The 10,739-nt window shown below is 39.2% G+C and overlaps 1 pseudogene; it reads left to right on the plus strand.

The window, feature by feature from the left end:
- The first annotated feature begins 395 nt into the window (after nt 1–395).
- Nucleotides 396–893, plus strand: LOC149225078 (DExH-box ATP-dependent RNA helicase DExH10 pseudogene; annotated as a pseudogene).
- The last annotated feature ends 9,846 nt before the right edge of the window (nt 894–10,739 follow it).

Here is a 10,739-nt window from a genome sequence, read left to right on the forward strand (position 1 = left end):
GTTGGATTGGCCAGGGTTTTGGCCAACGCTAATGAGATATCATTAGGTTGGATTTTTCCCTGGATTTGGGGTTTTCCCGGATAAACATGTGTGTTTATGTGTTTATGGTTGTTGCTGGTTATTTTTATATTTATTGCTTTCAGTAATTATTTATGTTATATAGTCATTTTCTTAACAATTGGTATCAGAGCCAGATATTAGCTTCAAAGGGATTCTTTGATGCCAAGGGTTTATAGGGCCTGATGAGATCAATGTAGCCTTTTACAAATCTGGGTCTGGAAAATAATGGTACAAGATTTGTGTATGAAATTATTGTATAGATATATATATTTGAAGGAGGCGGCAAGGGTGCGTACCGGGAGCTCAGCCACGAGTTCAATGATGTAGGGTTAATGATGGGTGACGTGTCCATGTTTCCGAATGCCTCGTGCCTCATTATGACCACAGAGATTCTTAGAGGGATGCTTTACAGAGGTTCTGAGGTTTTGAAAGAGGTTTCTTGGGTCATCTTTGACGAGATTCACTACATGAAGGACTGGGAGCATGGGGTCATGTGGGAGGAGAGCATAAATTTCCTCCCCGCAGCCATAAAAATGGTATTTCTCTTGGCCACTATGTCGAATGCCACAAAATTTTCCGAGTGGATCTGCAAGCTTCACGCCCAGCCTTGCCATGTCATCTACGCTAATTTCCGTCCAAATCCACTTCAGCATTATGCTTTTTTGGTCGAGGGTTCTGGGCTGTATCTTGTGGTTGACGAGAAAGAAGGGTTCAGAGAGGACAATTTCTTGAAGGCGCAGGAGTCGTTCCCCAAGAAAATACTTGACGATGGATTGGCTTCACCGAAGAATGGGCTGCAGGGGAATGGCAAAGGTAGTGGAGGAGGACGGTAACCACAACCAAAACCACGATGGAGGGCTGGATCCATTGTGTTGTGTGTGCATGGTGAGGCAGAAGGGAGCAGCCTTCATCCCATGCGGCCACACATTCTGCAGATTGTGCACAGAATATGAGAGTCAAGATCGACACAGGAATGAAGGAATTCATGGTAGATGATAATTCTATAGTGATGGTGGATGGGAATTCAAGCGGTTTTGATAGAAGTTTTTGAGCAAATGAAATTGAGAGAGGATGGCTCAGAATAGCAGCAGCAATAAACAAAAAAAAATTAAAAATTAATGAAGTCAAAATTATTGCATGTAAATGGGCATACTACTGTAACACCTGGTAAGGCATGTGTACCCCTGGATAATCACTAGTAAGGTCTGGTTAGACCTAGGTGATAGGGGGGATATCGGGTTAACAATACCACAGGTAAAAACTCTGAGGGGGGTAAGGGCTAGAGTGAGCGAGATTGTCTCACTTAGCAGGTTTGGCTGGAGTTAGTCAAGGAACCCCAAGTCAAGTTTAAGGGGGGAATTGTTAGATAAACTTGACTCGGGATAGAGTCAAAGTTGACCAGATAAAAATTGATGGTTTTGGGGCACATGGTATTGTGCACCCATAGTATTCTGCCCATGGTATTATATGTAATGGAGCTTATAAAAGGCTGGAAGGACTTCATTGTAAAGTAGGCCTAGAGGTGAGTGGTGAAGGCTCACTTGGTCGGATTGGCCAGGGTTTTGGCCAATGCTAATGAGATATCATTAGGTTGGGTTTTTCCCTGGATTTTGGGTTTTTCCAGATAAACATGTGTGTTTATGTGTTTATGGTTGTTGCTGGTTATTTTTATATTTATTCCTTTCAGTAATTATTTATGTTATATAGTCAATTTCTTAATAGTGATAGGTTAGGACATGAATTTTGGGCAGAGGCGGTGGAGACAGCATGTTACCTAGTCAACAGATCACCTTCATCAGCATTGGAGGATAAAACTCCACAAGAGGTGTGGACTGGTAAGAAACCCTCTCTTTCACATCTTAGGGTATTTGGATGTGATGCATATACATGTTCCAAAGGAGAAATGAACCAAGTTGGATAGTAAATCTGAAAAGTGCATCTTTATTGGGTATAAGGATGGTTTAAAGGGTTATAAGCTTTGGAACCCAGTAACAAAGAAGGTTGTGTACAGCCAAGATGTGGTGTTCAGAGAGGTGAAAGATGTTATTAAACATGAAGTCCAACCAAAGGAACCTGAGAAGATAGAGTTTGAGCTAAAGGAGGAAGAATCAAACTCTACAATAGAGGAGGAATCAGAAGATGAAGAGCCACAAAATCTGGGTGTGAGAAGATCAGTTTGAGAAAGAAGGCAGTCAGAATGGTATAGTCCATCTGCTTTTTTTTTCAAATTTTTCTTTATCTATTATGATAATGATCCTAGAACTGTGAAGGAAGAAGTAGATTTAGAGGATGGAAAACTATGGAAAGAGGCCATGGTTGATGAAATGTCATCTTTTCACAAAAATGAGGCTTGGGATCTGGTGGAGTTGCTGATTGGAAGGAAACCCATTGCCAGCAAATGGGTGTTCAAGAAGAAGACAAATGTAGAAGGAAAGGTGGAGAAATACAAAGCTCGGTTGGTAGCAAAAGGTTATTCCCAGGTTTCGGGAATTGATTTTGGTGATATTTGTTCTCCTGTTGCCAAGGTAACTTCTATTAGATTAATTTTATCTATTGCTGCTACTTTTGATTTTGAGGTAGAACAGATGGATGTGAAGACAACATTTCTTCACGGGGATCTGGAGGAGGAAATCTACATGTAGCAAGCTGAAGTCTTTGCGGTGAAGGGTAAGAAAGAATTGGTATGCAAGTTAAAGAAGTCTCTATATGGGTTAAAATAGTCACCAAGGATGTGGTATCAGAAATTTGATACATTTATACGGGGACTTGGCTTCACTAGAATCAAAGCAGATCACTATGTGTATTTTAAATTAATTGGTGACCGTGTTATTTATTTGGTCTTGTATGTGGATGATATGTTGCTGGTTGGAAATGACAAAGAAATTATCCAGGATTTGAAGACCTAGTTGTCCTCCAAATTCGACAGGAAAGATCTTGGTGCTGCAAACTATATTTTGGACATGGAAATTAAAAGAGATTGGGCAAAGAGGAAGATCTGGTTAAACCAGAGGAAGTATGTGGAGACAATATTGTAGAGATTTAATATGCAGGATAGTAAACCGGTGAAGGTTCCTATTCCTGTAGGTGTAAGCTTATCTGCTGAACAGTGTCCCAAGACACAAGAAGAGCAAGAGGACATGTCCCATGTTCCATATGCAAGTGTAGTCAGTAGGCTGATGTATGCAATGGTCTGTACTAGACCAGACATTGCATATGTAGTGGGAGTATTGAGTAGGTTTATGTCAAAACCAAGAAATGAGCACTGGACAGCAGTGAAGCGGGTTTTCAAGTATTTGTGTGGCACTAGTGATTATGGTTTGTGCTACCAAGGAAGACCAGGATTGTAGAGTGTTGGATATTCATGGCTTTGCTGATCCAAACTGGGCTGGAGATTTGGATCAGAGAAGATCTATAAGTGGGTATGTGTTTAACCTATTTGGAGGTGCAGTCAGTTGGATGAGTAAGAAACAATCTGTAGTGGCACTATCAACTATAGAGGCAGAATACATGGCAGCCACTCATGCAAGCAAGGAAGCAGTTTGGTTGCAGAGATTATGTTCAAATATGGGGTTAGTACAAGGAGCTACAAGGATAGACTGTGACAACCAAAGTGAAATTTTCTTGGCAAAGAACCCTGCTTATCATTCAAAGACAAAGCACATTGATGTTTAGTATCACTTTGTGAGGGATATGATAGAAGACAAAAAGGTGTTGCTGGTAAAGGTGGACACTTTGAAGAATACTGCAGATGCATTGACAAAATCTGTGAGCTCTGAGAAGTTCTCTTGGTGTAGATAAACAATGGGCATTGTAGGGTTGGATAAATTACTAAGCTCTCTTGTGCCCCCTGTGGAAATAAAACAACAAGTGGGAGAATGTTGGGTTGTGTTATATTCTTTCCACGACTAGCCCACATAGTTAACCGGGGGGTTAAAGGGGGGGCAGCACCGCCCCTTCGTTGCACCAATTGCATAGTGGGGGGGGAGGGGGTCACAGGGGGTTTGAGGGGTGCAAGTAACCCCACTCTAAAATTTTGGTTTTGGAACCTATGTTAGGTTGGGCGAACCCACCTATGGTTTTGTGCATGATTTTCGCACATGCTTTTTGAATGCGATGGTTTTCAGTCCATGGTTTTTGGATGCAATGGTTTTCAGTCCATGGTATTGGATGCTTCGGCATGTATAAATATGTATTATAACATTGAAAGGAACATAATGAAAAATCAAGCTGGTAGTCCCGATTTTGTGATCCAAGGGAAAATCTCTGTGTATATGTGTTTTATGTGTTATGCTCTCACATTGTTTATTTTATGTGTTTTAAAATTCATATGCAGGTAATTTCTGTACGGGGTTAAAACCTACATGATGAAGACTGGAAGAAGTTGGATCAGAAGGAAAAAAGCACAATACGATTGTGTGTCTCAGATTCAATGTTGTTGAATGTATTAGGGGAAGCTGCGACGAAGGATTTGTGGGAAACGTTAGGGACTTTGTACCAATCTAAATCTCTAGTGAATAAAATTTTCCTATGGAAAACGTTGTATAACCTGAGGATGAAAGATGAAGACTCAGGGACAGAGCATCTGAATGCATTTAATACAGTGGTAAGCCAGTTATTATCTGTTGATATTAAAATTTCAGATGAAGATAAGTGCATCTGTTTGTTATGTTCTCTATAAGATTCGTGGGATAGTCTGGTTGTTGCAATAGGTAACAATGCAACTACCTTGTAGTTTGATGAAATAGTTTGATCCTTACTGATGGAGGATATGGGACGGAAAAATATGGAGAGCTAGAGTGGTGATGCCTTGTATGTATGAGGACATTCCCAGAATATAAAAAAATAAGTCCTCTAGTGGGAGAACTAAATCTAGAGGGAGATCTAAATCTCCAAGAAAACCTATAAAAGTGTGCTAGAAATGCAGAAAGGAAGGGCACTACAAAAGAGATCGTAAAGAAAAAATCTCCAGAGAAAGGAAAGGGATCTGATGATGCTCCTTCAGCAAAGGTGAAAACCACCTCAGAAGAAGGTGGGGATGTGTACTTGAGTTCTTCTTCAAGTACACATGTAGATCATGAGGCATGGTTGATTTACTCAGGTGTATCCTTTCACTTCACTCCCCATAGAGACTGGTTCTACGAGTATGATAAATATGATTGAAGTGATGTCTTCTTAGGGATGACAAGAAGGCTAGAATCATTGGTCGCAGAAAAGTAAATTTTAAGTTGCAAGGTGGAAGGATTAGAACACTTCTAGATGTTCTGCATATTCATGCATCAGCTAGAAATCTAATTTATGTACGCAAATTTGATGATGCATGTGTAAAAATATTGTTATCACTTAGAACTAAAATTGATATATGTAACTTTTCATCCTAGCCCGATGACAAAGGTCAGTGCTAGTTTATTTTTGTTTTAATTTTCTTCCCTTAGAATCTGAAGTTTTGAAGAGTTTTTGAATCAAGTATTCTCAGCTCCCATTGGTTCCCCTCCATCTACCATTCTTTTATAGCCACCTGTTATCTTATGTCAGCCACCGTGTCTTTTTGTAATTTCGCAGCACAATCATGATTAGGCAGTTTCGCAGCGCAATCCTGATTAGGCAGTTTCACAGCGCATCATTCAAATTTAAAACTGACAACGCTACGAAATCATGGATTCGTACATTTCGCAGCGAATCTTTCCCGAAATGTCAAATCCGTTAGATGAGTCATAGGCCGTGTCCTCTCATGTCAGCTCATGTACCCCTCTTATCACATTTCACCACTCATTGCCACTATCACCACCACTAGATCTGTTGATACGCATGAATCATCATTTCCAAGAAAGACCACCGTACATAAAACTTAATGATGGTCATCAGTCTTGCATAAAATGAAAAATCTACAAGATTACAACTTGAAAGATTTTAAACGGAAAAATTTAAAATTCAACTGCAAAGATAATCAAGAGAGGCTAATAATCAAGCGAGGCTGAATTCAAATAGAAGCTGAATCACAACTCCAACCGAAGCTGGTAGTCATTGTCTGTGAAGATTTGGAAGAATCAATGGAGAAAAAGGAGCACAGATCCGACAAATGTCTAAGGACTGAGCCTGAAGGCTTAGATATAACGCTGAGAAATAAAGAGGTGGAGAAAGCATTTAAAAAGTCCAGGTGCTGGAATTTTTGCAAAAAGTTACAAGGAGGGCACACACAGGTAACCAAAGAATTTGCACTTAACTTCACAGGCTTGAATTCAAAAGTAGCCATGATAGAATTGCAGGTTTCGCCAGAAGTGATATCTACTGTGACAGAGATACCACGAGGACAAGAGAAATGGTTTAAAAATTTCAAGTTTGACATGAATCCTTGCAAGGAGTTTTTGAAGGATGAATTTGTAAATGAAGATTTAAGTAAGGCAGTGCCCAGGAGTTATGTCAAAGAATATTATGCTCATTTACTCACCTGCATACAGAAATATCTGATTTGTGAAGGAAGGTATAACAAGGTTTACTCTTACCATTTTAAACTCCTTTTGCATTTCACTGGGAAGGTCTCCATAGACTTACCTTTTTATCTTTTCCGTAGTTTGAGTAAGATGTGTGATAAGGTACAGCTGAGGAAAGAGGATTGTGAAACCTCTTCTTTTCATCATGGTTTGATCAAACTACTAGTTTTAGATGGGCTCCAAAAGATAGACAGAGATTGGAATTCATTCATTTTTATGGCTGGCTTCAAAAGCCAGACTGGCCTCACTCCTCTACCTGTTAGAGATTCTACAATAGCTGAGCTCCAAACCGAAGCAAGAGCTAAAAGAGTTCCAAATTCACAAGTAAGAAAACAAGTGAAGCCACTCATCATCCAAGATCAACCTCAACAATCAACTAAGGAAAAAACTCATGGTAAAAAGACTGTACCTGAAACAAGCACATCTGAAGTAGTCTCAAGGATAAGAACAAGAAGCCAGATGAATAAGGAAAAAGGTAAAGCTGTAGCAGTCGAAGAAAGTCGAGTGTCCAAGGGAAGTTTAAATGTCTTATTACAGGATATTGACATTGAGCAGTCTCTACCAGTCCAAATTGAGCTGATACAGTCAGAACAAGAAAGCACCAAGAAAGCCAAGGCCTCAAAAAGGCTTAAATTTGATGAGCCAGCTGAAGAGTTTGTTTTTAAACCTAGAAGACCTATGACAAGGAGATTCCAGCAAGCACAGGAAGCACTGTCAAGAACAGAGGAAACAGGGGAAGGGACACAACGTTGGCAAAAGAAAAACACAGGCAAAATAGTCATCACATCTAAAGAAGATAATATAGCAGCCATAAAGAGCCAATTAGAATCAGCTAAGCATGAGATCGCCAAATTGAAGAAAGCTGCTAGAAGACATGCAGTTATACACGCAAACTATTATAAAGCTCTATGGAAAGGGAATGAAACTGTAGAAGCCGAGTTTAATTCAGTGGTTGATGGCCATTCACAATTTCACACCTGGACAGTACCAGCAATCAAAGAAGCCAAGTACATTAGAAGGATCAATATGCAACTGAGAGCTGGGAATAAGGTTATGAAGAAACAAATTGAAGATCTGAAGGCACATCTAAGCCAGCTTAAAGGACCTGCTAAATGAGTTTTCATTTCAAGTAAGATTCCATTTCAAAATTTTGATAAGTTTGCTCGATCTTATCTTTCTGAAGAAATCTAAATCCCTATTCGGCCTTTGGAAAGTCTAAAGAAGTTTTTGGCAATCAAGCACTCGGTTAATAAAGGTCTCAGGTTAAAAACAAGTTGTTTTAAATAACTCAGCAGTTTCGTAGCGCGCTACGAAACTGCTGAAAGTGATGATTTCAACATAAATCAAACATTTTTGAACTATAAGCGGGAATTTTGAAAGGGGAATGTCTACAAGGTATGCAAGGCATCAGCTGAAGCTATTAAGATTCAACCAGGTCAAGACAGGTGGAGATAATATGCATTCGAATCCAACTTTAGATTTTTGTCATAAAGTGAGCATATTTACCACACTTCAGGATATGTGAAACAGTTTGCAAGAATTTTGGCTTTCACGCTTGAAAACGGTGGACAACACATCAAGGACGTGGCAGTCTACTCCATTTTGGGTAATTAAAAGATAAAGGATATACTTCGTTGGATCCGTACATGTTAAGGCAAACTAAAGACCGGTACACAGGGGCAGTTTCCTACGTTTCAGGGTATTGGAAAACATGTGACATTGAAGACAAACATGGAGCCTTGAAGACCCATCACAGCCAAACTAGAAGGGGAACAGATGTCAAATAATGAGAACCATTGTAATCAAGGCTATTATTAGCATAACACGGTGTTAGAATCGTACTTGATTTAGATCTCTAAAAAATCCAGTCAACACTTTGTTGTATTTATTAAGTAGTTAGAGTTTAAGAGTTGTCAGTAATAGAAGTAGTTTTCGAATTCCCCTCATGCTGGAGGAGGAATCTCGATCAGTTAGAATAAGAGCTCTATATATAGCTGAAACAGCAATGTAATCAGGGTTGGAAATTTTATGAAAAGGCTGGTATTTGGCCTATGTAAGACTCATTTTTAGTAATATACATGCTAGACTTTACTTCTCAGGATTCATGAAGGATTTTTTATGTTCAGAACATGTGATGTTGTCCTTTTCTCAATTCTTACAGTGGTATGAATGTATAATCACTCAGAATTCACTGAATGTTCTCTGACTTCCTGTATACATTTATAAACTGTGTGGTCCCATATGAGTTTATGTTCTAAATGTTTAAATGCTGAATGCCCTGACTTCCATGTAAGGTTGATTTCATTGTTATATTGAGGTGTTGTTGACTCCATAAGCCCAATGGATAGTTTTGTTTAATGTGTTTCCACCATTCATATTTTTTCACAGTTGTTCTATAAGAGTTAGCCATCTTATCTTTAATCAAAATCATTAATCCATCAAGAGAGAGCCCTCTCAGGTTGAGGAGGCTAAGCCTCAGCCTAAAGTAGGTTGAAATAGTTACTTAGAGTCAACCTGACCAGCAGCCTATCAGGATCTGATTTTGAGATAACAAATACTATTCGAGAAAGACACCTGCAAGGTGGTTTTGGGAGCACTAGTATTGATGTGAAGAGTTCGGATTGGAACTCTGTACAAGGTAGCACTATTATTGATGGATGAAATGGGTCTGTGGTTCCTCAAAATCGAGCGAAAATCTAGTTGTCTCTGGAGAAAATACCATGTTGTGGCATCAAAGGCTTGGACATATTGGAGAAATGGGACTTCGAATACTTCATGGTAAAGGTATGGTAGAAGGTATCTCTAATAGCTCTCTGGATTTTGATTTCTGTAAAAATTGTGTATATGCAAAGAAGAATCGAGTGAATTTCCCCTCTGGTGGTAAGAGGCTGAAACATATATTAGAGCTTATGCACAGTGATGTGTTTGGACCTGTGTCAGTTCCATCACTGGGTAAGTCTATGTACTATGTATCATTTATATATGACTTCTCAAGGAATACATGGATATATTTCCTCAAGAAGGAATCTGAAGTCTTTGACAGGTTTAAAGAATTTAAGGCTCTGGTGGAAAACCAAACAGAGAAGAAGATAAACGTGTTGATGATAGATACCAGTGGAGAGTTTTGCAAGAAGGAATTTGAAGAGTTATGTAAGAAGTGTGGTATAGCACGAAAAAATACTACTCCATACACACCTGAGAAAAATGGAGTTTCAGAAAGAATGAACAAGACGTTGATGGAAAGGGCAAGAAGCATGCTCAATGGTTCCAGGTTAGGACAAGAATTCTAGGCAGAGGCGGTGGAGACTGCATGTTACCTGGTCAACAGATCACCTTCTTCAGAGTTTGAGGATAAGACTCCACAAGAGGTATGGGATGGTAAGAAACCTTCTCTTTCACATCTGAGAGTATTTGGATGTGATGCATATATACATGCTCCAAAGGATAAAAGCACAAAGTTGGATAGTAAATCTGAAAAGTGCATCGTTATTGGGTATAAGGATGGTTTAAAAGGTTATAAGCTTTGGAACCTAGTAACAAGGAAGGTTTTGTATAGCTGAGATGTAGTGTTTAGAGAGGTGAAAGATGTTATTAAACATGAAGTCCTACCAGAGGAACCTAAGAAGATAGATTTTGAGCTAAAGGAGGAAGAATCAGACTCTACAACAGAAAAGGAATCAGAAGATGAAGAGCCACTAACTCCGGTCGTGAGAAGATCACTTCGAGAAAGAATGTAGCTAGAAAGGTATAGTCCATCTAATTTCTATTCAAATTTTGCTTTATCTATTACTGATGATGATCCCAGAACTGTGAAGTAAGTAGTAGATTTACAGGATGGAAAACTCTAGAAAGAGGCCATGTTGATGAAAGGGAATCTTTGCACAAAAATGAGGATTGGGATCTAGTAGAGTTGTCGGCTAGAAGGAAACCCATTGGTAGCAAATGGGTGTTCAAGAAGAAGACAAATTCATAAGGAAAGGTGGATAAATACAAAGCTCAGTTGGTAGAAAAAGGTTATTCCTAGGTGCCAGGAATTGATTTTGGTGATATTTTGTCTCCTATTGCCAAGGTAGCTTCTATTACATTACTTTTATATGTTGCTATTACTTTTGATTTTGAGGTAGAACAGATGAATGTGAAGACAACATTTCTTCACGGGGATCTAGAAGAAGAGATATTCATGCAGAAACC

Source organism: Pinus tabuliformis, chromosome Q, assembly GCF_031772625.1.
Source record: "Pinus tabuliformis cultivar Carrire ecotype Pingquan chromosome Q, CPIR1, whole genome shotgun sequence".
In the NCBI taxonomy this organism is placed as follows: Eukaryota; Viridiplantae; Streptophyta; class Pinopsida; order Pinales; family Pinaceae; genus Pinus; species Pinus tabuliformis.